The sequence below is a fragment of the Dermacentor silvarum genome, chromosome 3 (assembly GCF_013339745.2).
Source record: "Dermacentor silvarum isolate Dsil-2018 chromosome 3, BIME_Dsil_1.4, whole genome shotgun sequence".
Taxonomy (NCBI): Eukaryota; Metazoa; Arthropoda; class Arachnida; order Ixodida; family Ixodidae; genus Dermacentor; species Dermacentor silvarum.
This window is the reverse complement of record NC_051156.1, coordinates 54,846,672-54,869,776: the sequence shown is the minus strand read 5'-3', so window position 1 is coordinate 54,869,776 and position 23,105 is coordinate 54,846,672. Positions and strand designations below refer to the sequence as shown.

The following is a 23,105-nucleotide window of genomic DNA, read 5'->3' as shown; positions in this document are numbered from 1 at the left end:
AAATGGTATGGACAAACCTAGGGGATAACCTTGGAAGCGATCATTTCATACCAAGCATATCCGTACACTCTGCGAGATTAAGACGGAGAGTGACCGAAGCTAGTTAGACAGACTGGACAAAATAGCGCGAGCAGCAGGTCACGACAGGATCGATCACGGACATTGCGGAGTGGGCAGCTCAGCTAAGGGACAAGTTAAAACGAGTGACAAAGACGGTGGCCACAACCGAATATTACCCCGTGGTGGACAAGCACCTAATGCACTAATGGGAAGCCCGTCGTGGGTTGACCAGAAGATGTAAGAGGCAAAAGATGAAATGCAAGCTTAAGATAAGGATCGCTCAACTGGCCGAGCAGGCGAATTCGTATGCGCAGTATATATATAGAGGGGAATTGGCGCCAATTTTGCGACTCGCTCAGGGGAACGCTGGGGACGAAGATGTCCTACGCAGCGTGATGAACGCGGGGGGAACTAAAACGGCTACACAGAAAACGCTAAAACTAATAGAAAACGAGTACGCAGGCGACCCAGAGGAATTGATCCAAAAGCTCAAGCATTTTTATGTGGGACCAAGTGAGGGTGACTTAACGCGTCGCAAAGAGCGGTACGAGGGACCGCCCCAGCCGGATATTGACTCCCCGATTACCGTGGCTGAGGTGTATGCGGCGGCTCAATCCTTTCATAGGAACACGGCACCGGGACCGGATCAGATCACAAATGCCATGATCCGGAACCTCAGCCACGACAGTTTGGAGGAGCTCACCAAATACTTTAATGAACAGGTATGAATAGAAGGAGGAGAGATCTCCAATGAATGGAAATCGGCCAACATTATCTTGATTCCGAAACCGGGCAAGCCTCCAGATATACAAAATCTCAGGCCTACATCCCTGACCTCCTGCGCAGGAAAGCTCTTCGAAAAAGTAGTACAAACTCTACTCGCGGATCACATGGAGACAAACGACCTTTTTCCAACGAACGTGTTTGGTTTCCGTCCCAAGATATCTGCGCAGGATGTTTCCCTAGCTTTACAGCAGGAGGTACTACACCCACATATTGGGGCAGATGAAAACGTAGTGCTGGCCTTAGACTTGCGGAAAGCCTTTGATACGATATCTCACGAGGCCATTCTGCAGGGCCTGGAGTGAGTGGGCTGTGGAGAGCGAATATATCATTACGCAAGGAGCTTCCTGTGTAATCGCAGGGCGACCATAGGAATAGGATCTACAAGGTCGGAACCTTTCACGCTGCCGAGCCGGAGTACCCCCCAGGGCTCCCCCCTTTCTCCGCTCCTCTTTAATGTGACCATAAGGAGGTTAGCAACGGAGTTGGAAAGGGAAGCGAGATTAGGAAGTGCCACATAAGCGGATGACATCACCATATGGGTGACTCGAGGATCGTACGGTGAAAAACAGGACCTTTTGTAGTGGGCAATCTACCAGGTAGAGCTTTTCGCACTGGAGGCGGGAATGGCCTGCGCCCCCGAAAGGTCAGAGTTCGTTCGGGTGCGCGCATGATATTCCAGGCGGGCAAACCGGCCTAGTATAGAACTCACTCTGAACGGACTGGAAGTCCGCGAAGTGCAAACCCTAAAAATTCTGGGGATATGGATTCAACCGAAAGCCCACGCGGAGTATGCGATACGGTTGCTGAAGGGCACGGTGATGAATGTGGCGAAAATGGTCCGCCGGGTCACGCGCACTAGAGAAGGCTTTTCGGTGGGCGAAACAATTAGACTAGTGCACGCTCTTGTCATCAGTCGAGTCACGTATAGCATCCCGTACTTAAACACCACCGCGCAAGAGATTAAACAGTCGGACATTATGATACGACGAGCATATAAGGCTGCCCTTGCGCTCCCTGAGAGCACCAGCACGGAACGAATGGAGAAGCTAGGGGTGGTGGTGGTGGTAACATTTATTTAGGTCCTGAAGCATCTTCACCCCGTTTTTATGGGGGCAAGACTGCGGGCCGCTCCCACGTTGGGACGGGAAGGCCAAGCCTCACCGCCGCATCGTGGGCCTTCTGGACAGCCCGGAGTTGATTAATCCATTCGTGGCTCTTGACCAATGAATAAAATGCGTCCGCCATCAATACGTGGTCCGTGTGGTGCTGTAAAGAGGGGCACTCCCAGAGCATGTGTTTGAAATCACTAACTCCGCCGCAGTCGGGACAAAGAGGGGAGACCTCCGTGTACCTACTGATGATGGATAGTGTGGGATACGAGTTCGTTTGTATTAGCCTGAGGGTCACGGCTTGAGGCCTCGTGAGATTTCGATGTGGCAGGGGGAAAGCCCTACGACTCATCTGATAGTGGCTAGTGATCTCGTTGAAGGTGGAGAGAATGTCCCTGAAACGGGGGGGTTCTGCCTCCGAAAAGGTCGGACCAAGCCCGTCGCCGGTCCCACCCGGCACACCGGCCTCCCAGTGCCCGGCGCGGCCGGAAAGACCTCGCGCCCGGGCATGGGCCAACTCATTAACGTTGGCTAGCCCCCCTAGTTCTGCGCCCTCGTGCGCCGGGAACCATGTAATGACGTGATGAGTAAGCACCTTACCCTCAAGTGCCCTACCAACCTCTTCACAAACTGCCCCAGTTGAGAAAGCTCGAAGGGCTGATCTCGAGTCCGTATAAATATCTTCCCTGTCCTGACCGAAGGAGCGCCAGCGCAATGGCCAGCTGCTCCGCCTTGCAAGCCGATGACGTCCTGATTGACGCGGCCGATAACACTCGGCCCTTCATGTCCACGACGTTAGCAACAAAATGGCTGGAGTCGCCTTCGTATTGGGCAGCATCTACAAAACATGACTCTGCCTCGTGCGCATGTGCGTACCGCAAAAGCGCAGAGGCGCGAGCCGTCCTCCTGCCAGTGTTGAAAGTCGGATGCACGTTCCTCGGAATTGGGGAGACCTTAATAGCCTGCCTCACACTATCCGAAAGCTGAACGTTCCTATCCCTTAACGTCTTCGGATCCCGCAGGGGCGTCTGCGTCAGCAGGTGTTTGGTGTGCTGCGACACCACGGACCCGAGCACACGAGGGTTGGACCCTTCCGCGTGTAGCCGTGCGCGGCTTAGCCGTGTCTGGGGAAAGGGGGATCCTGGGGGTTGAGCCAATGCCGGGTGATTGGACCTTTAAGGCCCCCCAGCGGAGGCAACACACCTCTTCGGCCTCTGCTTCACATAGACGGCACCTCCAGACTGACCCTCCTGGAGGAAATCGGCAGTCGCCTTTTCCTGTCCCCCTCTTCATCTTTTGTCTTTTTCTCTCACTTTTCCATCTGTCCTGTCTCCTACTCACTTCTTCTCACTTCCAAATTTCCGGGCGGCAAGGGTTAACCGTGTGTAATGTATCCAGTCTTGGGTATGTACATTAGGTTATAGTGGCGGTGTATAGCTGGCGTGTGCAGGTAATCTTCAAACCTTGTACCGTCCCCTTGTTGGGCTCCATGGTGGGCGGCTACCATCGCTGCCGAAATCAATAAACCTGTATGGCATTAGCATCATTCCCTAAACTACCTGATCGTCCTCTCTCAAAAAGAGGGCGCACCGAAGAAACAGCCCAATTCTTCTTTCAACGCAAAGAAACCTTCCCACGATTCCATGTCATTCATAGTGAAAACCCTGGAAAGACCGTAAGAATGATTTCACCTTTCACTGTTGCGAAAAATCTCACCGAAACAATTGGTCCCGGCTACAAAGTTACAAAGATGGCGAGCGGTGACCTCCTTCTTGAGGTCCGCGACAAACAACAATATGACAAACTCCCAAATCTGGTCTCACTTGGTGGTGTGAACCTCACAGTGACTCCACATCGATCCATGAACACAAGCAGAGGAGTGATTTCCGACGATGATCTGCTGTACCTGACCGAGGAAGAGCTCCTAGAGGGCTGGAAGGAGCAGAATGTCACCATAGTTAAGAGAATAATAATCAAACGGGAAAACAAAGAAATTCCAACTAAACATCTGATCGTCACCTTTGCGTCCAGTGTGCTGCCAGAAACGTTAGAAACAGGATACACGAAAGTCCGTGTCCGACCATACATACCGAATCCTCGAAGGTGTTTCAAGTGTCAGAGGTATGGCCACGGTTCACAAAGTTGCCGAGGCCGACAAACCTGTGCCAAGTGCGGTGACCACGATCACCCCTCAGATGACTGTGATGGGGCACTCCACTGTTCGAACTGTGACGGTGGACATGCAGCTTACTCTAGAGCGTGCCCGACGTGGCAAAAAGAAAAAGATATAATCACCCTCAAAGTAAAGGAAAACATCTCATTCCAGGAAGCGCGAAAGCGTGTATCATTTCTTCATTCCACAAAGTGTGCTGATACGGTGCGCAAGGGGGCAGCGCCGCAGCAGACTCCGGCAGCTGCCCGGTCCACAAAGAGTGTGGCCGCGGAAGTGCCACCAGCCCCCCTGGTGAAAGCAGCCAGCACTGCTTCGCCGTCCCTAATGCAAGGCCCATCGACCTCCGGGTTGATAGGCTCTAAGGCTTCGTCTCTTGAGGCGAGGTCTTCACGACGACCACACCGCTCACAAGAGCGGATGTCCAGCACCTCTCAAGAGGCAATGGACACTAATCCTAGCCAGACGGCGCAGCCAGCGCCGAAGGACCGCCGCGAATCTCAGGACCGCGGCAAGAAAGACAAACCCCGCATTACGGCGCCCGGGAAGGGCTCTGTAAGCTAAGTAATCTTCTTAGACACACAGCACAAACCTCTTTTTATTTAGACATGAATACTGAAATATTACAATGGAATGTCAGAGGTCTTCTGCGGAACCTTGATGACATTAAAGAACTACTACATAAGTTTAACCCAAAGGTGCTGTGTGTCCAAGAGACACACCTTAATTCTAGACATAAAGATTTTCTCCGGAAATATGCCATTTACCGCAAAGACCGCGACGATGCTGCAGCATCATCCGGCGGTGTAGCAGTTATAGTCGACAAGGGAGTTGCTGCTCAGCAATTACAGCTGCAAACGCCTCTTGAGGCAGTCGCAGTTAGAGCTGTGATGTTTAACAGATTGGTTACAATTGGTTCCTTATATATTCCTCCTGGTTCTCAACTATTGAAAACAGACCTCCAGAACTTTGTCGATGAACTTCCTGAGCCCTATATAGTTGCAGGAGATTTCAATGCGCATAGTACCCTTTGGGGAGATTGTCGTTGTGATGCGAGAGGGCGCCTAATAGAAAATTTCCTGTTTTCCTCGGGTGCCTGCTTACTTAACAAGAAGGAACCTACATTCTACAGTCTTGCACACAAAACATTTTCCTCGATAGATCTTACCATAGTGTCGGGTACTCTTGTTCCCTATCTGGAGTGGAGTGTTATTAGGAACCCCTATGGAAGCGACCACTTTCCCATTGTTTTAAACTGTGCAAAACAAGATGAAAACACTCCACATGCTCCCAGGTGGAAGGTAGACTCAGCCGACTGGAAGCGATACAGAGACCTCACGTACTTGACCTGGGATGATATTTGTACACTCCATATTGATGACGCAGTGGCATACGTAACAACATTTCTAGTCGATGCAGCGTCAATATGTATTCCGGAAACTAATGGGACGCCTTCAAAACGTCGTGTTCCCTGGTGGAATGACGAATGTAGGGAAGCACGCAGGAAGCAAAATAAGGCTTGGAGTCGTCTTCGCGACTCACCAACAACAGAAAACCTCATCATCTTCAAGGAAATAAAGGCTCAGGGTAGACGAACACGCCGCCGTGCCAAAAGGGACAGCTGGCAAAAATACATTTCAAGTATAAATTCTTACAGAGACGAGAGGAAAGCTTGGAACAGAGTCAAAAAATTAAAAGGCCGGCAATCTCAGCCTCTGCCTTTAGTCAATACCGAGAGCGACACGCTTAAAGAACAAGCTGATACTTTAGGAGCACACTTTAAATACATTTCCAGTTCCTCCCACTACTCTGATACATTCTTGAGCTATCAGCGACAAGCAGAACGAGTTCCTCTGGTTCAAAAAAGCAGACAGACTGAACCATACAATCATCCATTCAACATGGCGGAATTTCAAGCTTCACTGAACTGCTGCAATAATTCGGCTCCAGGAACCGACCGAATAATTTATGACATGATAAAACACTTAAGCTCTGAAACCCAGAAAACACTATTATCACTTTTTAACGCAATGTGGTCTGCCGGGTACATTCCTTCCTCTTGGAAAGAAGCAATTATAATCCCAATTCTCAAAGAGGGCAAGGACCCATCCCTGGCCAGCAGTTACAGGCCTATTGCTCTGACAAGTTGCCTATGCAAACTGTTCGAGAAAATGATTAACCGACGCCTGCTTCACTATCTCGAAGTTAATAAAATACTAGACCCCTTACAATGTGGGTTCCGGGAACGTAGATCTTCAACAGATCACCTGGTTCGCATTGAGGCTAACATCCGTGATGCCTTTGTACACAAGCAGTTCTTCCTGTCGGTATTTCTTGACATGGAGAAAGCATACGATACCACATGGCGCTTCGGAATTCTCCGTGATCTGTTTGGTATGGGAGTCCGAGGCAATATGCTGAACGTTATTCGAAGTTATCTTTCCAATCGCACGTTCCGCGTGAGAGTCGGTAACGCCCTGTCCCGTCCATTTACGCAGGAGACTGGTGTACCACAAGGCGGTGTGCTAAGCTGTACCCTCTTTGTCGTAAAAATGAACTCGCTGCATACCATCATTCCACGTACATTGTCTTACTCTGTATATGTGGATGATGTACAAATCGGTTGCAAATCATGTAATCTGGCTATCTGCGAGCGACAAGTACAACTTGGTTTAAATAAGCTGTCTAAGTGGGCGGACGAGAACGGATTTAAACTAAACCCTCAGAAAAGTACGGCTGTTCTCTTCTCTAATAAGAAAGGTATATTACCAGACCCCGTTATTCATCTAAATGGAGAACGCCTATCTGTGAGTCGCGAACATAAATTTTTAGGTGTCATTCTAGACTCTAAACTAACATTCATATCCCATTTGAAATATTTGAAAGCGAAGTGCCTGAAGACGATGAATCTGCTGAAGCTTCTGTCACACACAAGCTGGGGTTCTGACAGAAGATGTCTCCTTAGCTTGTATAGGAGTCTCATACGTTCGCGCCTTGACTACGGTGCCGTGGTGTACCATTCTGCAACACGCAGTGCCCTAAGAATCCTAGACCCAGTTCACCACCTTGGTATTCGTCTGGCAACAGGTGCCTTTAGGACAAGCCCCGTTCAAAGCCTCTATGTTGAGTCCAATGAATGGTCTCTGCATCTTCAAAGAACATATCTCAGTTTCTCCTACTACATGAAGGTAAAATCAGATACTGAGCATCCATGCTATATAACTATCCAGGACCTCTCCACTGCCACACTTCATCGTAACCGCCCAGCTATTAGAATACCTTTGTCCCTACGCTTGCAAGCATTGGCAGAAGAAATAGGTATTCCACTAGCAGAAAATACCCTTATGGCTCCCACTCGCCTGCCACCGCCGTGGGAATGGCAGACCATAGAGTGCGATATCTCTTTTGTTGAAATAACAAAACGTGCGCCTGAGGCACACATACGCTCGCACTTCCTTGAACTTCAGGCGAAGTATTCCCGCTCTGAATTCTATACAGATGCCTCGAAGTCATCTTCTGGTGTCGCATACGCAGCCCTCGGGACGTCGTTTTCGACGTCCGGTGCTCTAAATCCAAACACAAGTATTTTCACAGCTGAAGCTTACGCAATACTTTCAGCGGTAAAGCATATCAAGCAGACTAATCTCAATAAGGCTATCATATTCACAGACTCATTATGTGTTGTAAAAGCCCTAATGAGCTTCCGAAGACACACAAACTCTGTATTGAATGAGCTATACACCTCACTATGCTCAGCATATGTGCAAAACCAAAGCATTGTCTTATGTTGGATACCTGGCCACAGAGGAATAAAAGGCAATGTAGCTGCTGATGAAAATGCTTCGTTAGTTACTTTTAGTGAGACAGACGTAAATAAACCCATACCAGCTACAGACCTCAAGCCCTTCTTACGCCATAAGTTGAGGAAGTATTGGCAAAGCCAGTGGGATGACGAAGTATTAAATAAACTGCACACCATAAAACCAAAATTAGGAAACTGGATATCTGAGAGAACAGCAAGACACAAGGAAGTGCTCCTCTGTAGATTAAGAATAGGGCATACTTACGGCACTCACTCTTTCCTACTGAATGGAAGTGATCCTCCGACATGTACAAAGTGTGGCGATAGTCTTACAGTCCTCCACGTTCTTCTTGAGTGCCCTGAAGTAGAAGCAGAGAGGAAAAAGTACTTCCGTTTCGCATATCGTCATCACTTACCTTTACACCCTGCATTTTTTCTTAGCAATGAACCGCTTTTTGAATTTCAAACAGTACTGAAATTTTTAGCTGAAACCAACATCTTAAAAGTCATTTGGCCCGGATACTTGTAGCACGACCTCCTCTTGGAGGTTGCAGCTGCAATACAAGCACAATTGTAAGCACGTGCCTACCAGTCCTTGCCCCCAAGGGCTCTGTGAGGTACTAGTGCTGCTGTCACCTCCAGGTCCTGCTAACCATTCTTCATCGCAAATATTTTATGATCATAGCGCACATCACAAATCATTGCGATAATTTTAGTATATTTATATTCTAAACATCTTAGTGATTGATTTTAGGCCCCTTTACAGCCACATTTAACCACCATTCTTAACTAATTTCTTAATCTGTTAAACCATTCATTGATTACTCATCACTACGTACATGGCGCTCTTTGGCCATATCTGGCCCTTGCGCCAATAAAAACTACACATCAATCTAACGTCTTCGGATTGATCCCGACCTTAGCCAGGATCCCTCTTCCCGCCTCTGTAGACAAGAGTCTAGCAGTTTGTGCGGATTGCTGCGCTCCGATAACTTCCTCTAATGTGTTGTGGACGCCTAGGCTTGCTAGGTTTTCTGTGCTTGTGCGCATTGGGAGTCCTAGGACTCTCTTAATACTTTTCCTGATGAGCGTGTTCAACTTGTTCATTTCGTGTTTCTGCCATCTGTGCATCGGAGTCACATAATTCACATGGCTCATGAGAAACGCGTGGAAAAGCCTGAGGAGATTATCTTCCTTAAGGCCTCCTTTTCTGTTCGAAACCCTTGCAATGAGTCTGATTATTCCTTCAGCATGTCCTCTAAGCTTATCTATAGTACGCCCGTGCTGATCGTTAGCTTCAATGATCATGCCTAGCACCCGGAGAGAACGAACCCTTGGGATATCGCTGCCGGACGACGTTCGCACGCCAATATCAATCTCCTCTGGAGGCCTCCACCCTCTAGGCTTGGGTCCTCTTCTAGTGGGACGATATAGAAGTATATCCGATTTGGAAGACGATAGCCGGAGACCCATCCGATTGACGTGTTTTTCTACGCAATGCACCGCCTCTTGCAGTGCGTCTTCAACGTGGCCTTCTGACCCGCCAGAGCACCAGAGGGCGATGTCGTCCGCATAGATTGCGGAGCCAATACCCTCCATCTGGTGAAGCTCGTTCGCCAAGCCCTGCATCGCTATGTTAAATAAGAGCGGCGAGACAACCGACCCCTGTGGAGTACCCCTTTTCCTAGATCATAAGCCTCCGATTTCAGGTCACCCAATTTGATTGTGGCCCTCCTATCTCCGAGAAAAGAGTGCACGAATCTGTAAAATCTTTCCCCCAAGTTAAGGCGGGAGATAGAGTCTAGAATATGTTTATGCGACACGTTGTCAAAGGCCTTTTCCAGATCGAGACCGAGAATGGCCCTCGTGTCCCTGGTGTCTTTATCTAATATATCGTGCTTGATGAGTAGCATGACGTCCTGCGCGGAGAGGTGAGGCCTGAAGCCTATCATGTTGTTGGCTGTACAACAACTTCGAAGAGCACGCAACGGCCGTTTTTCTGTCTCAGAGAGAGAGGTTAGGAAAGCCAAACAAGGGAGAACTGTTCTAAACAGACTGGGGTATGCACCTCGTCCGTTTTATAGCGCAGACGATACATCACTTCTCGACAGGGAAATTCGGACACGTATATGCGTGGCACCAATCCCCAAAAATATGAGCCGGAAGTACCACGGGGGAAGACGAGAGGCTCGGGTGCGAGCATTGCGAAAGAGTTTCGAAAAGAGCCGGACGTCTACTACACGGACGCAAGTTACTCTGGATGTGGCATACACATCGCAGCCGCCACGTGTCAGGAACGGGTAGTAGGGGCATCAGTGAAAACCGCATGCACGGCAACGGCTGAGGCAACCGCGGAAGCTTTAGCTTTGAAGGACGCCGAATACAGAGGGACATCCGCGGCTGTCATCACCGACTCACAGGCGGCGTGTCGCCTCTTACTGTCAGGGGCGGTACCCCGGGCGGTGATTAGGATCACAGGAAATAAGCTATGTAATTTTCACAGCCTCACGTGGTGCCCGGCACACGAATGCATGGAGGGAAATACGAGGGTGGACCGAATAGCTCGAGTTCTAAATATCCGAGCGGTGGACCAGCCACGTAGGGACTTTCCAACGACTGCGAGAGATATCTTGGAACAACAAAGAGAGGAAAGACGGGAGTTCAGAAGGCGCCATCCAAAATTGACCAGACGGCAAGCGACGGACTGGCGCCGACTCCAAACACTTATCCTAATCTACACAAGCTAAGACAAATACATGGCGAATCGTACGCAGACATATGTCCGTGGTGTGGCGAAAAGCCTACATTGGCACACATCGCACTCATGTGCGCCAGAAGACCTCCACAAGCGAACACACACAAATTTACTAAAATACACTTTCTAGGGCAGTGGAAGGCATGGTTTGCGGACGCGGAACAGGACAGTCAGCTGGCTCTCCTGGACCAAGCCCAGCGAGCCGCTCAAGCCATTGGGGCCCTGCACTAGGGGCTCCACCCACATTTTCCTTCTTTTTTTGCCTTTTCCCATTAGTCGTGTGCGAGTGGCTGGCTACGCTAAAGGAGGCATAACGTGTAAACCAAAATACAACAGCGAAAAAGAAAAACTTCCACACACAGGGGGTAGCAAACCTTATATACCAAGCATCGATGCGCCACAAATAGTGCGTATTTCAAACATACACACGGCATATTAAACGTGATTGAATTAGGCAACTTGGGGCATGTTCCCGGCGCCATACATTTACGTCTTCGACCTTCGACGAGTTAACGGCTATTGGTTATAAAGATTTGCAGATGCGATACCGATAAAAAAATCCTCATCAAGGCAAAGCACTTGGAAGTGCGCCGCGAGTAACACTATTTATGAACGCAAGCGTACCTGAGTCTGAGCTCGTGTGATTCAATATGGCGGCGCCAGCGGGGTTGTCTCCAATAAAAGCTTTCTATGATAAATTTTGATCTCTCAGGCCTATCTTCTGTTGCTGGATCTGTTGTTTGAACTACGCTTTTTCTCATGCCGAAGTTATCCCTAATAACGCCTGTGATGTACGACAGCGCATCGTCTCCTTCGTAGATGTTACCGTCTTCGTCCCTTATAGCCGTTTGCGAGTTTTTAGCTGGAGTTCCGAGTGCTTTTATATGGTTCCAGAATCTTTTGGGGTGCCTTTGTCTCTTTTGTGAGGTTTATGCACCCAACGTTCACTTGCGCATTTAATTTTCTCTTGCACGAGCTCACTCGCCACCCTTTTCATTTCTCGGTATTCTATCTAAGGAGCACCTCTTCTTCTTGTAATCCCAACTTTTTGGCTTCTTGATGAGCCCTAGATGCCTCTCTACTCTCTTGTATAGCTTGTTTTATTTCCTAGTTCCACCACTTACGTGTTTCCGCTTTTCAATCCAACAATTGTTTTGCCGTGTCGGCCTTATTTCATGCTGCAAAACGTCCACCAGTTCCTTATATTCCCAGACTGCTCTAGGAAAAGCTTTTTCTTTTCTGTGTTGTTTGCAGTCTGTTATTTGCTCGTCATTCATTTTCAAAAACTCTGAGGCTATTAGTTCATGTTCTGCGTTGGTATCGCGCCCAAACTTTAATGCTAAACGTCTATGATCGCTTGCCAGGCAATTTTTTTACATTTTCGTCTACTATCATTTGGTCTAGTTGTTCGTAGACAATTTTCTGAGACTAAGGCGTATTCGATGCATGACTGCCTGTTTCCGCATTGCCACGTTACCTGTCCATGACACTTATTCTCCATGTTAACTACTATAAGATTCTTTTCATCACACAGATACAGCACTAGAGAGCCGTTGTAATCAGTATATCCGTCTAAATCGTCCGTGTCTGCGTTCATATTTCCCACTGATATCACTTGGCCCGATTTACTGAACTCATTAATATCACTTCTAATTCAATCATCCAATTCCTTATTTTTTTCTATGCTATCGCTACCTGTCCCTAGGTAAGCTACTCCCTGCCACGTATTTTTACCTTGCCATGTGCCGCTAATCCATAAATGCTCTTGACATGTCTCGTTTACCCTTCGCCACTGCAGACCTCGCCTAATTAGTGCGCCCATGCCTCCGCCTTTCCTTGACCCGGTCATTCTGTTGCACCCTTCCCGTACAAAATTGTCAATAACAGGCGGCTGCTCTAAATCTCATAGATGCGTTTCGGTCAAGACGTACACGCTAATCGCTTCATCACTGAGCTGAAGGAAACCTTCAGATGTCAGCGCCAGCTATCGGTGAAGTCGAGAGATAGGCGCGACGATGGTATATGGCCTCTGAGATCGAAAGATCTCGCAGGCCAACTAAATCTGTAATAAACGTGGGCTGCTTAGCGTACGCTTTACTATAGCGTATAGCGTATGCTATTAGTTGCGTACGCTATAATAAAACTGTCTTGTTACTGCCATCATGATAACGTTCAGCGTATGCGTTCTGCAACGTGCAGTTTCATGTGATAGCAGGCATGGTAATGCAGTTTATGATGCAAATGTCGCCGCGGTACTCAAGCTTTCCTTGATTAAAGCTGTTATATTGGGCATATGCGGCGAACAACGTGGAACTACCGAGTAGGGTACATGAGCGAAAATCGGTACATCGGAGTTTCAAGTACTCCCGAGTAACGTCGGTAAATCGTTTTTTGTAAGCACAATATCTACGTGACAGGGCGCAAAATAACTATCGGGTAGCATAGCAGTACGCCTTCTGTGACACCTGGACACGCTACCCGTCTAACTAGCGCAAATTAGTAGGTGCTCTAAAGAACATGCGTTATTATCAAAGCAATTGTGTCTGAAGGAAATTGGCAGTCAGAGGTGAACACAGTTTTGGCCACTTAGAGTGCAGGATACGTAAATTAGAGAATCACATGAAAAATTGATTAGATTCATAATACAGTAGCTTACTTAACATTAATTTACACGGAAACATTTGTTTTGTTTCATTGGTATACACAGCATCCATAAACGACATGTTCGTAGACCGCGGGGAGTAAGTAATCAGTCATGGTCAGGCCACGCAGCACAAGCCTTACCTGTATATGGCGTGCAAATGTGTTTTTATTGTGGTAAGCATATCTTTCGGTATCTTAGTTATCGTTTTGTTCTCTGCGAGAGAAACAATGTGCCTACTACTGCAATAACTACAGCTAAGCGAAGCAGCAGTCACGTTGAGCAAATCTTGAAGGTAAAATAGATACCAGGAACGCAAAAGTAGCGGGAAAGGTTCACCACAGATTTGTAGTGCACGCTCGCGATAAAGTTCCAAGCTTGATTTTAGGTTCGTTTGCTCTCTGGACTGAAAAGAGCGTGCAGAGTTTGTGCCTTCGCCGAAGAAAATGTGTTAAGGCAATAACAATGAGAAAGTGCGTGCCGGCTACGCATTTATCCGCATGTACAGTGGCAACAGCTGATCGAGCAAGTTGGTGCGCTCTGCGGGCCATGTTACACGTGCCAAACTGAGCAGGTTGTAAGATTTCAGCAATCCTGGCCAACCCAGCGTGACGTATCTAACTTCACCGGCCGCTGTCTCGCACGCTCGAAACACCGGACTATCTATCCGCGCCTTAACAGTGAATCAAGGCAGCAGAAACGTCCTTGTATTTTTCCGACCATCCAACAGTGAACGAGTACATCGGTTCCACGACCAATGGGTTCAAGAATACATCGGTGATTTTCATCAGAATCTGTGCGGGTCCGCTGTCACGTCAGATGTTTGCACTCACCGTGCGACCACTTCAGCCTCATTACCCACTGTGTCTCTCTCAGATCGGCTAAAATGATTTGGTCGGCGTAAGCTACTCAATTTCGTTCCACAAAACAGCGCAAACCGGCATCACATTGCACGAAAATCTCCAAACTAGTGTACTGTACATCAAACACAGTGGCTGCGGCGACGCGGGGACCTCCGTATATCCGCCATGTTGCACAGTGTAGCCAGACGCGGTCAGTTTTCGCAGCGCCCCCTGCAGTTCATTTGAGTTGCGAATATCTGTAACATGGGCGTCTCTATAGTTCTACCCGACATCACCCTATTGAAAAATTTGTACGCGAATTGTGCGAGAAATGTGCGAGATGTATGCATATCGCACAGATTTGACGAGAAGTGTGCGATGTGCTACGCACATTCAACGAGATATCGTAGAAAATGTGCGAGATCTGTACGCATGAGCTGCGTAGACTTCACAAAGTGTGCGAGATCTATGCGAGGTGCTACGCGAATGCATGTGCGAGATGTACGCATGTGCGAGATGTGTGCGATGTGCTGCGCCAGCCTAACGAGATTCTGTACGAGGTGTGCGAGATAGCGTGTGATGTGTACGCACTGTAGTCATGTAAGCAACGAGATCTTGGCCGATGACTACGAATTGCATACAAAGTGCATCCACCTAAGTCGTAGTGTATACAAAAGCTCGTGAATGACAGCAAGATTTTATGATGAATCGTTTGTAGCACATGCAAGGACATAATCAATGTGCTGTATGACGACGTCGAACCATTGTGCCACATATAGCAGCATAAACTGCAGAATGAATAAGAGCGCCAGTGTTGAATTTCTGCAATTTTATATAATGGACACACACATCTCCATCAAAGCTCATGTCAGTCCTAATGATGCAATGATTTTCACTTGGGGACATATTCTCGGATAATCACTTACGACAATACTCCTGTGCCTTCGTGTGACACATTGCTCAACCAGCCAATAAGCGCGCACTGACAGTGATATAGCCAAAAGCTGTTGTCTGAGAGTACGTCCCTTGTTCAGAGTGGATCACCCGAAGCTTTTAATGCAATATAGGGTTGAGTACCTTCACAGTTTCGGAAAAAAATGCTATAGGTTTGTTTTTATGCAGAATAAAAGAAGCTGGCAATGCGATTATAGCTCACTGAAAACACATCCAACACGGACAAGTTGGCAAATGATTTTATTGCATGCGGTTTGATCAGTAACAGAAGATGCACGCGCTTTGTCACAGCCTGATCATATTGCTTGCGTCAGAGCTGTCAGTCAGAGGTAGCAATGCAGAAATTTCAAGCTGCACATTTTCCAAACAGCTAAGTGTGCCCCCCCCCCCCCCATAAGACGAGTAATTCACGAAGAAAGTTGGGTTAGTTGGTGTTGAATCAGTTGATGTGACTAGTGCGCACAACGGGAAAAAAGGTGGGACAGGACAGAGCCCTCTCTCGTATCCCACCTTTTTTCCGTTAGTCTTGTTCGCGTTAGTAATTATGTCACAGCCCCCACAAGACTATCAAATCTGCTAGTCACTTTTTATTGCCCATATTTTAAGAGGTTGTTAGTGCCTGTTTATGCCAAACTGTAGCAGGCAGGCATAAACTGGCCATGCATGCCCACATGTAAAAAATAAAAAGAACCACAAACTCAGTGTAAATAAATTGGTGAATAAATAGCCAAAATAGCAGCCAAAATCTATCGCACTTTGACAGAAAAAAATAACGAAATTACATAACCATCAATCACTAATGCTGTCATACGATCAGCACATTTTGCCCAATTGCTGCTTGAAAAATTATTTGCACTAAGTCTTTCACAACTTGTGCACTGTATGCTGAGAGAGCTTGACGTAGTAAAAAAACCTCGTATTTGCCGCGCAACAGCGGCAAATACGAGTTTAGCGTGGCAACGGAGCATTATCTGTGTATATACTACACAAAACTGAATTTGAAATTAACGGAGAAATAACTAAGTAGTTCGTGCAGTGATGGTTCAGAGCAAGGCAACGCTTTGCGATTCGTTAAAAGCTGACCTCGAAACGACCAAAATGTCAATGTCCCTACATTCAAGCAGGGTCGTTAAATGACGAACATGCAGCATATCCTGGCGTTCGCGCACGCCGGAAACAAACTAAAAAACACTTTTGCAAATCGCTGACACAATAACGACGCATATCAGACACGCGCACGCACGCACACACACACACACACACACACACACACACACACGCACGCACAGAACACAAGCAGTGTCCGAAAGCACTCGCGACAGACAGTGCGGACGTTCTCGCGCGTTGGCAAATCGAGCCGGCGTGGCAGCAGCGTCCGATGCACAGACGGCACTCTTCATGAACTATACACATCCGCAAAACGGCACACAAGCCAGAACAAAGTGCGTCGACGACGCCACTCGACACCAAATGCGTGGTCGATACCGCCGCATAAAACACCAACACCTCGTAGAATTCACAAACCAAACCACGATATGCTGCGATTTAACGGCCCTGACCGGTTGATACGGCTGCTCCGCAGGTTGCTGTCCTCGATGTTGAAAGAAACGTTGTTGAAACACGCCGCATCACTCGCATAACATGTGAATACCAGCCGCCACCATCGATGCGATCACGATTACCATGGAGCACAGTGCCGATACAGTGGTGCCGAGGAGCCAGAGACCAACGTTGCCTGAGACGACAAAACGATAGACGACAATGTAAACAATATGGCCGCCATGACGTTTATCCGGCTCTTGCAAAGCTTCCGGTGCCTCTATCTTGACGAAATGACAGCATTTTCCCGTGTTCGGCTGTCAAAATGTTACCAGTCTAGAAACGTTGGGCTGTCGGTATGTGAGCGCAGCATGAATATTTTCCTTGCGGACGGTCGATGTGGTAGTTTAATCATATTTACGCTTTGCCGAGAGAAAATGTGCTCTTTTTTGTGCGCATCAGCGATTGCTGAGCCCCTGGGCCTGTGCAACGCTGCTAGCTAGCTGTATCTCTCGTGCGGTGCGGCGTTGTTGGTTATCGTAGTTCGGTCCATTCGTGCTCTTTGTTCCCGGCTCATTAGCAGCCTCTGGTACTCTCGCCGATCTCGCAGCGGTTCACAGTGCACGGAAGAATGTGTTGGAAATTGTACTATTACGTTCATCCACAATTTAACAGTGTTTATGCCGGAAGGACAGTTCGTGCAGTCGATGCCGCCGGACCTGACACGAAGGAGCGTTTTCCGAGTATGTCTCGAAAGGTAAGTCCGGCGCTTGGCGCATTTTTATAGTTCGTGTAGTGTGCCTTGTTAGGCGGAGCACAAGATTATTAGTACAGCGACATAAATTATAAAAGTGATTTCCTAATGTTTGTTATTAATGCCGTAGTACACATTTAGCAAAACGTTTTATGAAAATTACCCTCAGACAAGTATAGGATGTTGCCAAGAGCTCATATATTGTTTCTTTGCTTTCTGTTATGAAATACACTAGCGCCGAGTATCGTTTAGTCTGAACGGGCACAAAAATTGATGCCGCGAATGTCACTCCTTCTGTACGTAATTTCTCAGCAAGAAATGGTATATGTGGTGAAGTACGTTGACGTGTTGTCTTCACAGCTAACATCTGCGCGAGACGGCACCGGATTGCTCTGTCTGACTCACGAGCACATTTTAGCTTGTATGCAAAATTTTCTGCTTATATATTGTCAAGACAACCTGTGTTTCTTGTGTTGAGTGTTCTGTATGTCTTCGTCCATTTGACAGGTTAAATAACTGCCCGTGATGTCAGAATGAGATATTTGCACAACCATGTAGCTGGCTGAGGTGTTTTCACAATTTAACGCGGTGTTGTTAAAGCACAAGTTTGCAGTTTCAGCAGTAATTGCAATAAACTGAACATTTCTTATTGTTTAGGGATGTCACGATTTCGTGAGACGGATGCAATCTCTGCACCACATGGGAGCCTGTGGCAAAATGCAGTCTGAGCAGCCCGACAAGGAATCTGATCTGCTTGCTTTGACAAGGTGTGTACAAAACAGTCACTGCCACTTATGAGTTCTAGGTTCTGTTGGTATAATTCGTACGTGCCATCGGTCCTGAATCTTTTGGTGAGATTTACGAATTTGGACTCGTTCTGCAATTTTACTATTGTTGCATTGAGTTATGAGAATGAAATTCTATTGGGAATATGTTGTAAGAATCTTGAAAAATGGGGTGGTATGAGATTACAAAATTGCATCTAAAACAATAAATTGTGATGGCACTTGTGCTGCTTTATTAGCAATGCAAAATCCCTAACGAGTATACCAGAGGGGCACTTCCTACCAAGCCCGATTCAGAACAAAATTAGCTACTGCAATTGGCTTCCTCGCGCAGCTTGCACAAAAGAGCTAATCACAAGTGAGAAATTCGATCCGGATTGGGCTTGATCGCAATGAAAAGTGCACTGTATGACACCCGTATTAGACGAGCTTATTGAGATAAGGTCGTAAAGCCGGCTAAATCGGCAACAGCAAAAGCACTGAAAAAAGCACACTGGTATAAAAACAATGTTGTCAGTTTCTGCTGTTCCAAGTTAATGGTTAATGAATGTGTCTCTATTGAACAATGTAGGCGCTGAGAGAAAACTTTAAGAAAATACATGCTGACTTTCCAACACAGCATTGTGTCTAGGATTTTTGCAAAATATTAAGTTCACAGGCTGGCAGGTTTGGCATAACGTACAACACTTTTGCTTTAGATGCCATATTCATAACTTCCAGTTTCGACATAATATTCGAGTACTACTTGAACTGTATATTTTAAAATATCGCCTACCTTCAGTTTAATCAATATACCTAAGTAACCTCCTCTGAGTCAAGTATAATTGGGGGCTTGAGTAGATATGCATGATATGCTACTTACTGACTGTATAGTGACGTATTTTTTTAGGAACTGTGTTTTGAGGCACACATATCCTTTTATGTCTTGTTATGAGTTGCCCGACGAAAGCAGAAGGGCATTGCAAGTTATTGCATATATTACTGCACTTAATTCCTTACATACATGCCTGCACAGATTCTGTGTTCCTAGATTTATTTCTCTAAGTAGTCAAAAATCATGTATTACACTTTTTTTTCTCTTTTTTTTGAGGGGGGGGGGGGCTGTTCATTGATTCCCATTCCTAAAGGGACGTTGCAAGAAAAAACCACGAAAGGTGGCTTGAAAGTGTTTGAATTTTCTGTTTAACCTCTTATTATTTATTCTTCTAAAGCACTACCAGCATGAACACGTTTCTGTTCACTTTTATAAGCTAGCTGCCAGATAAGAAACCACAGTGTGAAAGAGTATTTTTTTTTACTTGTTTTATTGTATGTTCTTTATTTGGCTCACAATGTTCTACCTACCACCTTATGCAGTACTCCAGCTGGAGCCTATGAGGTATGTTTATAAATGAATAAGTAAATTCCTGAAGCTTGCAACAAACCATGAAGCATAACATTTAAATGTAGTCAGTTCATAATACATCCCTAGAGCAGCATAGCATCAAGCTTGAAGCTGATCTCTGATGTCCCATAAATTGCAGGTTTGATAATGTGGTATCACAAACTGCTGGTTACGCATGTCAGTCAGCCTGGTGCAGTGGTCGCAGGTGAGAGTGTAACCGAAAGCTGGGTATGCTTTGCCCTTCCGCATTTGACATGGGAGGGAGCTTCAACTCTGCTATTGCTTCTCTTATAGTTGGGACCATCTCTCTCACCTTCTCCTTATTATTGTCAACTTGCTAATATGCACTTCTACAAGCTTAGTTATTATGTTGACTGCTGAACTTGGATGATGTGCGTTTCAATAGTTAGTGGGACCCCCAAAACCATGCTGTACTTTGTGTGCATTTCAAATGGTCAATTTGAAATATGCGATTGTCTGACATTCTCAGGGAAACAAGGTTTTTGTTCTGAATAAGGCATAGGCTGCTTCCCGAAAGAGTACCAGAAACAATACTTTCTCACCTAACAAAAGTGTTTAGGCACGCCGTGCTCAGGCCATGCTGACCTACAATAATTAGATCACAATGTGCTATATCGACCATTACATGTTATTAAAAGTGGCAGACAAAAGTCATAATGCACTTGAATTTCACTGTTAAAATGTGTGTGGCTACCTAACATTTAGCCTTAGCCCCTTTGGCGCAGACACCATTAGTGCAAAAGTGGCGTATGTCATTACCAAGCTTTTGGGATAAGTACAGACTGAATAAGCACTTGTCAAGATTTTGAGTAGTACTATAACCTGAGACCCGCCCAAAGTGTGATTTTATTTTTATTTTTTCATTTAGACCATGGAGTCACACTTCTCTTAAGCCTGTGCAGATACGTCACGCTAGGCGAGCCCCATTTATTTCTCCCTTTACAGTGAATCCTGTTTTTCAGTTTCATGTTGCATGACACACAAAGGCACTTTAAGCAAGGCCAAAAATAAGTGGTTTGAATGTGTACAAAATGACTCCGGACACATTTTTTTGTTTGGAGACAGTTTAGACGCATCATGTATTCTTTCTTTTTGTGTTAGTTTTGTGATGAGAGGTTATTTATTGCAAAAAGAAAATGAAGGTTAAAGTGGCATTTCCTGCCAAATTTTGTGGCGAAACATCGTACGTTGGAGGACATCATGCATTCCAGAGTATTTTCGTATATTTTGGCTGTTGCGGTTCAGTACACTTGCTCCAAAATTGCTAAGTTCAGTTCTTGCCTCTTTTAGAATGCAATATAGTCAGTTTTTGCCAAAAACAAATTAACTAGGCCTTAGCAGACAGCCAGCAGGTGTGGGAACTTTATTGTGGTTTCACCACCTGTACATCGTTCTTGTGTATTTTCTAGCTTATCAAGCCTCTACTTTTGGATAACTGCAGTCTTTCTGGGTTTGCGGAAGAGTAATTCAATAATGCATCTCAAATAATTATTTTTCCCTTAAGTGTCCCTTTAAAGTTTTGTCTGATTGATGTGGCATGAGACAACACTGCCCGAAAGTTATCTTGCATGTCAGCAGTTGTGTTGCCATGTAATCACCAGTATTGTCTTTGAGGTGCTCAGAGATGTCACTGCACTTACTCTTCATTACCCAAGTCCCTAAGAAGCCATAAAGAGGATCTGAAATGTCCTGCAATAAGTTATATAAGACTGTATTCACTGGGGCTCTGTTAAATGCTTGCAGTAGAAAAGCACTGTCTGATGATGATGATGATGATAAGTGGTTCTTGAGGGAAAGGGAAAGGTTGGCGCTATCTTCTGCAGCCCTTAAGGGAGCACGGCTCAGCTCCAAAACATGCATAGTGTGTTGGGAATTTGTCAACGATCCTTTTTACCTCAACAGTCATGGAAATATTGATTTACCGTGTTCACCGGCAGATTTATATCAAGCCTGATCTCTGTAGCTGACTAGGTTTTTTATTACACAAAAATAATACCACCTTTTCACAGTACTGAAGCACCAGTTTGCAAAAATAATAGAATAAGTTTAACTCTATTTTTTGTAAAAGCAAGCTGTTGTCTTACACAGCAACTTCAGTGAGTTTTTTAAGCGCGGCAGGCTTAGGATGTTGGTTGAAAATTAAGTTGCTTAAAGACGTGTTGCATCGGAGAGCATGTTTTCTTTTATCTATTGTAGCATTATCTGATCTCTTATGTTCCTTTCCATGCTATTCACAGTGCACACTTTCTAAGGAGATAAGGGACACACAGAGTGTGAAAGAGGACAGTTATTTTTCACTGTCGGCCTGTCGCTTATTCTTTTGGCATGTGTGTGCCATGAACACCATCAAAATGAACTGTTACCAACTTGCCCAAGCTTCAGCTCTTGCGCTTGGTGTTTTTGTCTACAAAATGTCCATATGGCAGTAGTAGTGTTGCTGATATTTGTGTGTATGAAAAGGGGATGCTTACTTGATTGCAAAACAATTTGATTGGTTCTACACATGGTACTGAACTTACCAATGTCCATTTTAAAGGTGGGATTAGGTAGGAAGCTATTGTGGTACTGTTTAAAGTGCCCTTGTGCAGATGCAGAAGCTTGTCTTCTGTTGACAAAAATTGGGCTCAAGCCGTAGGAGGATAGTTGTCAAAGTGTAATGAAAGCCTCCTGGTAGACATGCTGAGTTATGCTGCTGGGGACACTTATTGGTTAGCCCTATTGGGTAATGCTGCTAGGCTTATGGGTGCTATAACATTGCAGTGCCTGCAGAATGCATGTCGTGCTATGGTATCAGAATTGGCCCACCAAGTGACCACCTTTGCTTACACTATGTGGCTTTCTGGCCTACTTTACTTAACCTGACTGCCACCTATACACAAGGAGGAGGAGGGAGGCAAAAAAAAGGGATCTTCAATTAATTTTCTTGCATAGATTCATGCATCATATTTTTCTTATAGTGCAGGATTTGTTACTCAAAGTGAAGCTTGCTATATGGAGAATATCTACATTTTTTCATATGTATATATCGAACAAGGATTGATTTGTTCACGGTGTCACTTTTTATATTATACTCACGTGACACTAAGCCCACTTGTATTTATGCAGGTATGGCTGGGCCTGCAGAGAAAGTGTAAGCAGACTGTGCTGTGTTGCTGATCAGTGCTGATCTCCACGCCTGAGTTGGTCCCCCAACATCCAGGCACCAGCGTGCTTTGCTTCATCATTGACAAGGTAATATGATATGGAGAGCTTGCACCTGGATATCAGTTTTGAGCTTGACTTTTGAGAAATATGTTGAGATAGAAGACACAAGGGTTGGCCTTGGTGATACACATGTGTGTTTTTTTAAAGTGCTCTTTTTGAAATATTCTTCATGGACCTATTTTCAGCAAATGTTTACATTCCTTAATTGCAAACTGCCATGGAGCTGGTTTATGCCTTAAACTAGCACTCTTTCACCAAGAAAAAGCCTTATTTAGCATAAAATTCATAGGAAAGGCAAG

At 46.0% G+C, this 23,105-nt stretch overlaps 1 long non-coding RNA gene across 1 annotated transcript; it reads left to right on the top strand.

Moving 5' to 3' along the window:
- Positions 1-17,144: 17,144 nt before the first annotated feature.
- Positions 17,145-22,902, top strand: LOC125944484 (uncharacterized). Its single transcript, XR_007466232.1, has 3 exons — positions 17,145-17,415; positions 18,070-18,179; positions 22,708-22,902. It is a non-coding gene; the product is annotated as an uncharacterized LOC125944484 (long non-coding RNA).
- The last annotated feature ends 203 nt before the right edge of the window (positions 22,903-23,105 follow it).